The 10,174-nt window shown below is 45.8% G+C and overlaps 1 long non-coding RNA gene across 1 annotated transcript; it reads left to right on the forward strand.

Moving 5' to 3' along the window:
- Nucleotides 1-289: 289 nt before the first annotated feature.
- LOC129647626 (uncharacterized) lies at nucleotides 290-9,692 on the forward strand. The gene is made up of 3 exons (XR_008712394.1): nucleotides 290-657; nucleotides 9,026-9,115; nucleotides 9,200-9,692. It is a non-coding gene; the product is annotated as an uncharacterized LOC129647626 (long non-coding RNA).
- Nucleotides 9,693-10,174: the final 482 nt, after the last annotated feature.

Consider the following 10,174-nt stretch of genomic DNA (forward strand, 5'->3'; position numbering starts at 1 on the left):
GAGGGCAGGGTCTGGGGATCAGAGGGTTCAGAGGCAGAGGATTCAGAATTCTCCTGCTTAGGAGAATCAGGAAGAGTCACCCCAGTGACCTCAGTCCATCAACCCTCCTCACGCCCTGCCGCCAAGGCTCTGAAACCAGCTTTGTGGAATTTGAATCCTGGCAAAGAAGGAGAAGGATGTTTAAAAAGTATTTATTTATTTTGGCTGTGCCAAGTCTCAGTTGCGGCATGCGAACCCTTAGTTGCAGCATGTGGGATCTAGTTCCCTGAGCAGGGATCGAAGCTGGGTCCCCTGCATTGGGAGCTCGAAGTCTCAGCCACTGGACCACCAGGGATGTTCCAGGAGAAGCAATTTTAAAGAGGAGAAAGTGGTCGTCTCAGTTTGGGATGGTAAAAAAGGTACCCGTGGGGTCTTTGGGGGGATATGCTCAGGGATTGTCAAAATAAGAGTCAGTTACTTAAGGGAACAGTCCAAGCTGAGCACAGAAATACAGGTGGAGGGAATCTCAACTCGATCCAGGTGAAGACTGAGGCCCTGAGAAGGGAGGTAGCAGCTCAGGGAGGCCTCACTGAGCATGAGAAGAGACTATGGCGAGAACCCAGCTTGCATGGCTCTTCGCCTCCCCCAGCATGCCCAGAGTGCCAGATGCCAACACCGGTAAGCCAACCAGTTCCCAGATCTTCACAGCGTCCTGGTACCCTGTGGTTTTCCTTGAACCAAACCCAGGGCCTGCCATCTAGGGCCTTGGCTCCCTTTCAAAGCCTTGCAAGTTCCGGTTGGGAATTCTGTTGCCAACCACTGACCAGGCTGCCCAGCCCTCCCTCTGATCTCTGGCCACAGCAGGTAGCCTCCCTCCTCTGGGTTCCCTTTCCCAGATGAGCCTGAGGCTCCTTCAGAAGAGACCAGACACGGGGGACACTCTGCTTTGATCTTTGAACCACACGAGAGGCTCCAGCAGGCTGCTCACATGCTCAGCCAGCTGTGTCTAATGGGGAGTGCTGGGTAGGAGCAGTGGCCTCCCTACCTCTCCTGGCCTTTTTGTGCTCCTGTCAACTGGATCTCCTCAAGGACATTTTTCAGCCAAGGAGTTTAATACAGCAGTTGCTGTGTATAACTAACTCAATTCCCCTTGACCTCCCACTTCCCTTTCCCCATCTTTTAACTCAAGGATGGTGGGGAATAGGATGATCATGGAGGGGGCATGGGGAGAGTAGAGGTGTGGAAAAGATGGTTAAAGGCACTGAAAATTTATTCCAAGTTGGACTTTTAGTTGGGAGAGGCCAGGAAAGGTTAAAACCTACACTGAGTTCCTGCAGATGAGACTGATTTTCTCTGGCTGCTCTGTTGTCTGACCTAAGGGGATGAATTCTCCCCCTCCACAGAGCAACTATTTCACAATCCACAGGTCTGCGAGGTGGTTTTATAATGCACTGCTCACTCTCTGCAGGAAGAGCATAGCAAGAAAGAAGTCTTCGAAGTACAGCAAGAAATATTTGGGTCAGTCATAAGAAAGAACTTCCAGGCACTGAGAACCATTAGGAGAAAGTCCTAGAAATAGTATTTATCTGAAGTTGTCTGGATGTAGTTTTATTGGAAGGCAAAAGAGCAGATGAGGCAAAAGTTTCCAGGTCCAGTAAGGCATACCCAAGAAGAAAGCTAAATACCCCTCAATTCTGGAGAAAAATTAGTTGGTGTGGAAGTGTGATGACATGGCTGATGCCTAGGCTCTGGAGTCAGAGGATCATAATGTTTCATTCCAACTTCAATGCTTGTTAACACGGTGGCCCTGCCCAAGTGAAAAGAGCCACACCAGGCCTTGGTTTTCTCATCGATAAACTCGGGACAGGAGGGGTCGTGATAAACATGCAGGGTTATTTTTACCTACTAGAGAAAATGTATGTAAAACAACCCACACATAGTGGGGACTCAATTTTTAAAAACTTGGACTGGGTGTTTTTTCCCTTCCTTCTGGTTTTCTGTGCCCATAATAAAGTCGCAAAGCGCTTAGCTCTGGTTTCTATTACAGTTGAAAATACATTCAGATCTGACTGCGAGCGAGAGCAGACTCCAGGGGCAAAAAACAAACTCCATTGTCTGTTTGTTTATAATTACTGACATATTACCCATTATGTCTAGGACTGGCTGTGACTGGTAAGGGAAACAAGGGCTCTGTGAAGCGTCTAGTGCTCTGGTTTAAGCTGCAGAGCTGTTATGATACCCACCTCCATGGCGTATTGTCGTGGAAGCGTGGTCCAGGTCCCTTTGAAAATACCCAACGCCCAAAGAACCCCTGGGGAATGTAAATGAGAGGAGATAGCACTTCAAAATAATATGAAAGCCAGTCCTTTGTCTTTTCATGTCTCTAGTGCTAACCATACAGCTTCTCTGAAGCTCAGCCTTATTCCTTCCTTTAGCCCGAAGCTGATTTTTAAGTCTCTTATATTGGGAGACTCTCAAAAGCCAAGGCAATGATGCTATGTTGTACTTGTGAACTCAGAGGAGCAAGGACAGCAGGAAAGCATCTCATGATTAAGTGTATTTGGCAAATGAAAAACACCTACCACCTGCAAGCCCTTCTCTGACGGTGGGGATCCGCTGACACCATCTCATCTGTACCCTCTGGAGAAGCCTACATGTGAGACAGCTGGCAGGACTGGGTGGCCTTCATGTCCATGAGAAATGGAAACGAGCTGGCTACACGGGGATCAGCTCCTTCAGTGTTACACCCCAGGCAGTGACTCGCCTAGCCAACGTTGGTGCAGCTACTAGTCTCCGAGTAGTTGAGCTCTTGGGAACACTTTGAAGCATCAAATGTCATGCCTTTCTATTTCTGGTCTCATCCTATTCCAGAAGGACCTCAGAAATCCCAGGGATAAGAGCAACAAAATTCTCTTAGGTCACAGACCCCACACATAATATCTCCACTTGGTGTTAAAAACGCCCCCATCAGTTAATAGGCGCTGGGCTTTGAGAGACACATGGCTTATATACACTGATGAAGCCTATTATGCTTTGTATGTCAAGAACATGTCATGAACAGGGTTAATATACAAAATATATAAGCAGCTCGTACAATACAACATCAAAAAAACAAGCAACTTGATTAAAAATGGTCAGAAGACCTGAATAGATACTTTCCCAAAGACATGCAGATGGCTAACAGGCACATGAAAAGATGCTCAACATCGTTAATCATCAGAGAAATGTAAATTAAAACCACAATGAGATGTCACCTCACACCTGTCAGAATGGCTAATATCAAATAGACCACAAATAAATGTTGAGGAGGACGTAGGGAAAGGGGAACCCTTGTAATCTGCTAGTGGGAATATAAATTGGTGCAGCTGCTGAGAAAAACAGTATGAAGATTTCTCAAAAAACTAAAAGTAGAACTCTCATATGACCCAGCAATTCTACTCCTGGGTATATATCTGAAAAAAATGAAAACACTAATTCAAAAAGATACATGAGCCCCAATGTTCTTAAAAGCATTATTTACAATAGCCAAGATATGGAAGTAACCTAAGTGTCCATCAACAGATGAATGGACAAAGAAATATGTGCTACATATATAAACTGAATACTATTCAGTCATTAAAAGGAAAATTTTGCCATTTGTAACAACATGGTGCTGGGAAAGATTGAGGGCAGGAGAAGGGGATGACAGAGGACGAGATGTTTGGATGGCACCACCGACTCAAAGGACATGATTTTAAGAAAATTCTGGGCGGTGGTGAAGGACAGGGAAGCCCGGAGTGCTGTAATTTATGGAGTTGCAAAGAGTCGGACACGACTGAGCAACTGCTGCTGCTGCTGCTGCTAAGTCGCTTCAGTCGTGTCCAACTCTGTGCGACCCCATAGGCGGCAGCCCACCAGGCTCCTCCGTCCATGGGATTTTCCAGGCAAGAACACTGGAGTGGGTTGCCATTGCCTGCTCCAACTGAGCAACTGAACAACGAAAACATAGATGGACTTGGAGGGTCTTATGCTAAGTAAAATAAATCAGGCAGAGAAAGAGAAATACTGTATGACATCGCTTATATGTGGATCTAAAAAATAAAGCAAAGTAGTGATTTTTAACAAAAAAGAAACAGACTCACAGATGTAGAGAACAAACTCGTGGTTACCAGTGGGGAAAAGGAAGGGGGAGGGGCAAGATAGGGATAGAGGATTAAGAAGCACAAACTACTTTGTATAAATTAATAAGCTACAAGAAAATACGGTACAACTCAGGGAATATAGTCAATATTTTATAATAACTATGAATGGAATACAACTTTTAACAACTCTGAATCACTATGTTGTAAATGATATTTGCACATCAACTGTACCTCAATTTAAAAAATGCAAACATCAAATAAAAGGAAAATAAAAAAGAACATGTGTGACCACTTAGCAAATATGTAGATAAGTATCTTTAGGGCTTTTAAATAAGGCAGTGCATGTGAGTCAGGGGCCCGGCAGGAAAGAGGCAGCCACTCAAAGGGCTAACTGAACGGAGCCTGGGGCGACCATTGACGCGGTGTGAGCAGAGTTAGGGGATGGTGCAGTACCCATGGGGGGCTTCCCAGGTGGCTCAGTGGTAAAGAATGTGCCTGCTGATGCAGGAGATGTAGGAGACGTGAGTTCAACCCTGGGTCGGGAAGATCCCCTGGAGAAGGAAATGGCAACCCGGTATTCTTGCCTGGGAAATCCCATGGACAGAGAAGCTTGGTGGTTACAGTCCATAGAGTCCCAAAGAGTTGGATACAATTGAGTGACTGAGTAAGAGCAGCAGAAGCAGCACCCAGACTAGCAAGGATAGAAAGCCATCATCACCTGTATTCTTGCTGGAACATTTCCTACTGCCGCTGTAACAAATTACCCAAAACTTCGTGGCTTAAAATGATACCTGGTTTATATCCACAGTGATATAGTTCCGAAGTCTGGTTACAGTGTAACTTGTCTGGGTCCTCTGATTCCTCTCACAAGGCTGGAGTCACCCTGTTCTCAGGCCCATGGTCCTATTTGGTTGCTCTGAGGATAAATCTGCTTCTAAGTTCATGCAGGTTGTTGGCGGGATCCGGCTCCTTGCAGGTGCGGGGCTGAGAGCTGTTTCCTTACTGACTGACAGATGGGAGTCAGAGCCTCCTCTCTGGCTCCTCCATCTCGGAACCAACAAGAATCCTTCTCACATTTGCAATGTCTGATTTATCCCACTGCAGCATCTATCTTATTCCAGCTGGAGAAAGTTCTGTTTTTTAGGGCTCGCGTGATTAGATTGGGCCTGTCTAGATAATCCAGGCTACTCTACGTATCTTTTTTTTTTTTTAATGTATTTGGCTGTGTTCATTCTCAGCTGCAACACTCGAATCTTTGTCGTGGCACTTAATCTCTCTAGTTGGGCACATGGGCTTAGTTGCCCCACGGCATGTGGGATCTTAATTCCCCAGCCAGGGAGTGAACCCGTGTCCCCTGCATTGCCAGGCGGATTCTTAACCACCGGAACCACCTGGCAAATCCCTACTCTCCCTGTCTTAAAAGGACTGTTACCTTAACCACTGCAGCTTCCCTGGTGGTTCAGATGGTAAAGAATCTGCCTGCCAATGCAGGAGACCCTGGGTCAGAAAGATCCCCTGGAGAAGGAAATGGCTATCCACTCCAGCCTGGAGAATTCCATGGACAGAAGAACCTGGTGGGTCATAAAGAGTCAGACATGATTGAGCAGCTAAGCACCTTAACCACACCTGCAAAGTCCCTTTTGTCCTGTAATGTAACATACTTAACAAGTTCTAGGATTTAGGCTGTGGTCATCTTTGGGGGGGCAATTACGCCCACCACAACTCCTAGGACTAAAAGGACAAAGGGCTGGGTTGGGGGTACTTTTACAAGAATGAGGCAAAAGCTGTGGCCCTGGAGAGAGTGACCTGGTAGGCACTGTGACTGTATATAAACCACTACTACCAGCTGAACCCCAGCTGCACCCTCTGAGATGTCTCTGTTCATATGCTCATGTCCTGCCCCTGCCTTCTACTGCCTGAGCCCAAATGGCACCGAGAGGGCAGGGAGGGCCTAAGTGATGAAATCCATAGAATTTGGCATTTCTGAGCACAGATTGATGCAGATAAGGGTAGATGGTAGGGTTCTAGGGACACAAGTAGAACGGCCAGAAGACTGAGGGTATCAAGTGAACCTAGGCTGAATTCCCCAGAGGATTCAGACATTTCTAGGCTGGTCTGGAGAAATAAACAACAAGACAGCCCCCACAGGGCACTGTTTACATGAGAAATCTGACTCCTGAGAAAGAACCCTTCCCAAGGGAAGGATAAATGGAGGTGGGGAAGTTGGTTTAAGGACAAGGGGATGCCTGATTCTGAGATCAGTACATGATCTGTCACGTAGACTAAACTCTGACCCCTTCCACTGGGCTTAAAACCAAGTCTTTGGCCGAGTGAGTTCTGATAAAAAGCAAGCAAAGATGAAGAGTATCATTTCCACGGAACACTGAGAGTGGAGGAGCAGAGTGTGACAGTGGCCTCCAGGACTGCTGATGTGGCAGCTGCAACGTGAAAGCCGCAGCACCGGCTATAGAGGGGCTTTTAGGGTCCCCACCGGGGACCCTGGCCACACACTGCAGCAGCCAGCCTAGAGGAGCTAATGGGCAGAACTGGCTCTGCTGCCTTTTGAAAAGGCTGGAGTTGTCCACATAGCAAACTGGGGCAGGAATAGGGGAAGGCTGTGCCTCCAAAGGGTCAAATCAAGCGGACTCATTGTTAGGGCACCGAGGAACTGAAATTTCTGCAGGAAGCATGGGGGAAAGGACGAAGAGGAACACTCTTTTGTGTCTGTTATTATTATTGCACTCCTACCTGCAGCCTGGGACACATGGAGTCACATACAAAGAGGGTGAACTGAGTCTATGTGGTCAGCAGGGTTCCAGCAGAAGACAGGCCATCCTACTCACTGGGTAACTTAAGGCCAGCCTAACAAAGGGGCTGCATGCATGCTCAGTCACTCAATCAGGTCTAACTCTGTGACCGCATAAAGTCCATCAGGTTCCTCTGTCCATGGGATTATACAGGCAAGAGTACTGGAGTGGGTTGCCTTTTCCTCCTCCAGGGGATCTTCCCAACCCAGGGATGGAACCTGCATCTCCAGCACCTCCTGGATTGGCAGGTGGATGTTTTACTGCTCACCTAGCTGGGAAGGCCAACAAAGGGGCCCTTCCAAAGATCTGGGTGGGAAAAAATCTACAGAGTATGACAGCAACCTGCAGCTAGACATAGCAGGAGCTATCACAATCCTAGGCCTGAAAGGATGAAAGGGAAGAGTGGTAACCAGAACCCAGAGGCGGAGTGGACTGCTCCAAGGGAGCCAGGGACTTAAGTAGAAACTGAAGATAGAGGGAAGTGGCTACCAAGTGGGTTAGGAACCAGGAGTGGAGCCGTATATCTTGTGCTCTGCTTTCCTTGAGTCTCCCAATACTATATTCTCCCTCCCTATCGGGCAAATCCAAGATCAACCTCCCTGAACACAGAAGGATGGAGGGGGTAGGAATGAATCTGGACGGACAAGTCAAAGACCTTCAGAGCAGTCACTGGGCAGAAATACATTCTACCACCAACTGCCTGGCACTATGTAGCCTGTCTACCTATTGTATTAGGTAAACCCAGTGGGGTTTGGTCTGTTTCACAGCTCATCCCATTGATCTTGGGAAATATTGAGTTGGCCAAAAATTTTGTTCAGGTTTTTTCATAAGTATGAACTTTCCGGCCAGCTCAATAGGTCAGAAACAAGGCCATCCACTGTGATATGACGAGCATCAACACCATGGAGTTTTCTTTGCTTTTGGTGAACTTTACAGTTTTTTTGAGAAATTTATTGGATATAAAAAGATTTACACTATGAGTAAACAGTTTTTCCATTTACAGGTAATGTATCTCTTACCATTCCAGGATAGATAATGCTCAAATCAATAAAAATGAGAATTACTTGCAAACATGTATTTTTTTTTTCCAAAACAAAAAATTTAATGAGTGACATTTGTCTATAATTTTGTTAGTCTCTTTATTTTTTTTTTTTTTTAATTTTTATTTTATTTTTAAACTTTACATAACTGTATTAGATTTGCCAAATATCAAAATGAATCCGCCACAGGTATACATGTGTTCCCCCTCCTGAACCCTCCTCCCTCCTCCCTCCCCATTCCATCCCTCTGGGTTTTAATTTGTAATATTTTATAATCTGGATTCTCACCTCTGCTTCTTTCTTTTTAAAAGCATTTTATTTATTTATTTTAATTGGAGGCTGATTACAATACTGTAGTGGTTTTTGCCATACTAACGTTTTTCAAATTTTTTTCTTTATTTGTTTCGGTTGTGCTGGGTCTTCATTGGTACAAGCAGGTTTTCTCTAGTCGTGGTGAGCAGGGGCTACACTGTAGTTGTGATGCGTGGGCTTCTCACGGCAGCGGCCTCTCTTGTTGCAGAGCACAGGTTCTAGGCCCATGGGCTCAGTAGTTGAGGTAAATGGGTTTAGTTGCTTTGTGGCATGTGGGCTTTTCCTGGATCAGGGATTGAACCCACGTCCCCTGCTCTGGCAGGAGGATTCTTAACCACTGGACCACCAGGGAAGCGCTGGTGAACTCCTTGTGTGTGTGTGTGTTTGCTAAGTCACTTCAGCTGTGTCAGAGCCTTTGTGACCCTATGGACTGTACCTCACCAGGCTCCTCTGTCCATAGGATTCTCCAGGCAAGAATACTGGAGTGAACTTCTTAGCTAGACCCAATTTATGTGTCTGGTTACTACAGGCCAAGGCAGGTGATGGCATTAAAAGGCAGTGTCGGGTTAGCGCACTCAGTGTCAAGGATCATGATAGTGCCTGAATTGCATTTGAATTTGCCATGGAAAGATCAGGTCTGATGTTCCACGTGCAGTAGGAGGACATGAGTCGGTGCACGGGCCAGACTCAGTGCCATGAACTAAAAAGCCACTGAACAGTTCTCTAGTGACTGGAGTTAATCAGATTTCACCAAATGCCTAACCAGGTTGTGGAAGAGAGTCTACATGTGGGAGACACTGCTCGCTGCATCTCCATTTAATCTCTTTCTCCTTTGAAGCAACGTATTTCCCACAGGGTAAGTTTCTAAAACTCAGACCATTTAATTTGGGGAAACCATTTTTTATAAAGGGAAAACTTAACTTTGTGTGTTTTCTTCCAGATCCCCTGACTTTCTGAGATTATGTATTTTGCTGTTGGGGAGCTTTTTTCCTCCTCAGTTCTACAATAAACTCTTTGTTGTTTAACATTCTATTAACCACAACCCTCTAGTAACCGGCACATCTGTAAGTCTCCAGTACAATAATTGTTGTTCATAACCATGACCCTGGGGCTCTGCGTGGTCTCAGATGCTTCCAAGTCATCAAAGGGAATGCACTAAAATGATTTTGCATTCCCAGAGCACACATCAACCAACCACAGAGGGAAGGAGTCCAGATAAGTGCTAGGTAGAAGAAGAAATAACGTGAGGATTTCAAATTTGCCACAGGTAATTCCCTGTATGGATAATGAAATCTACACTACATCTGTTACAGCTTGCCCCCACTCAATGGCTTTCTTCATGGTCAGTGTAGACTCAACCAAAATACTTGAGCACAATTTTCAAAAGTACACGGCAGTGAAAGCAGATGTCAGTGTACCCAATTAAATCACTGCTTGTTTGTGCCGAATTTGTATTATCCATTGACAAATTAGAGGTCATTAAAAAGCTTTTAAAATTGGAAACTTTCTGAGCTTAGGAGTGGGTGAGACATAGCCATCTGCTAACCACACAGCGGCAAACACCTAGCTCATTTCCACAGCTTGGAATGGACAGTGCTAAGCTGCTTCACATGGAATGCTGTCTTCCCTCCAAGAAAATCTCTGCATTAGTCACAGCTACACAAAAGAGTAAAAGCATAAAAAGAAACAAAGGAAGACCAGAAGAACAAGGTTGACATCGGGAGGAGCAATTTCATGGCCAGACTGATCAGGACTCCCAAACTCAAGCTCACTTCTGAAAAGTATCACTGCGAGAGAAAGACTGCAGAGCATGTTTCTGCCACACAAGGTGAAGTTTATTCTGGAAGAAAAGCTTAGACCCCACACGTTGGACCCCATTTAAGGTTCTACATGTCAGGTTCCCCTGCCATCAGAG

Source organism: Bubalus kerabau, chromosome 3, assembly GCF_029407905.1.
Source record: "Bubalus kerabau isolate K-KA32 ecotype Philippines breed swamp buffalo chromosome 3, PCC_UOA_SB_1v2, whole genome shotgun sequence".
Lineage (NCBI taxonomy): Eukaryota > Metazoa > Chordata > Mammalia > Artiodactyla > Bovidae > Bubalus > Bubalus kerabau.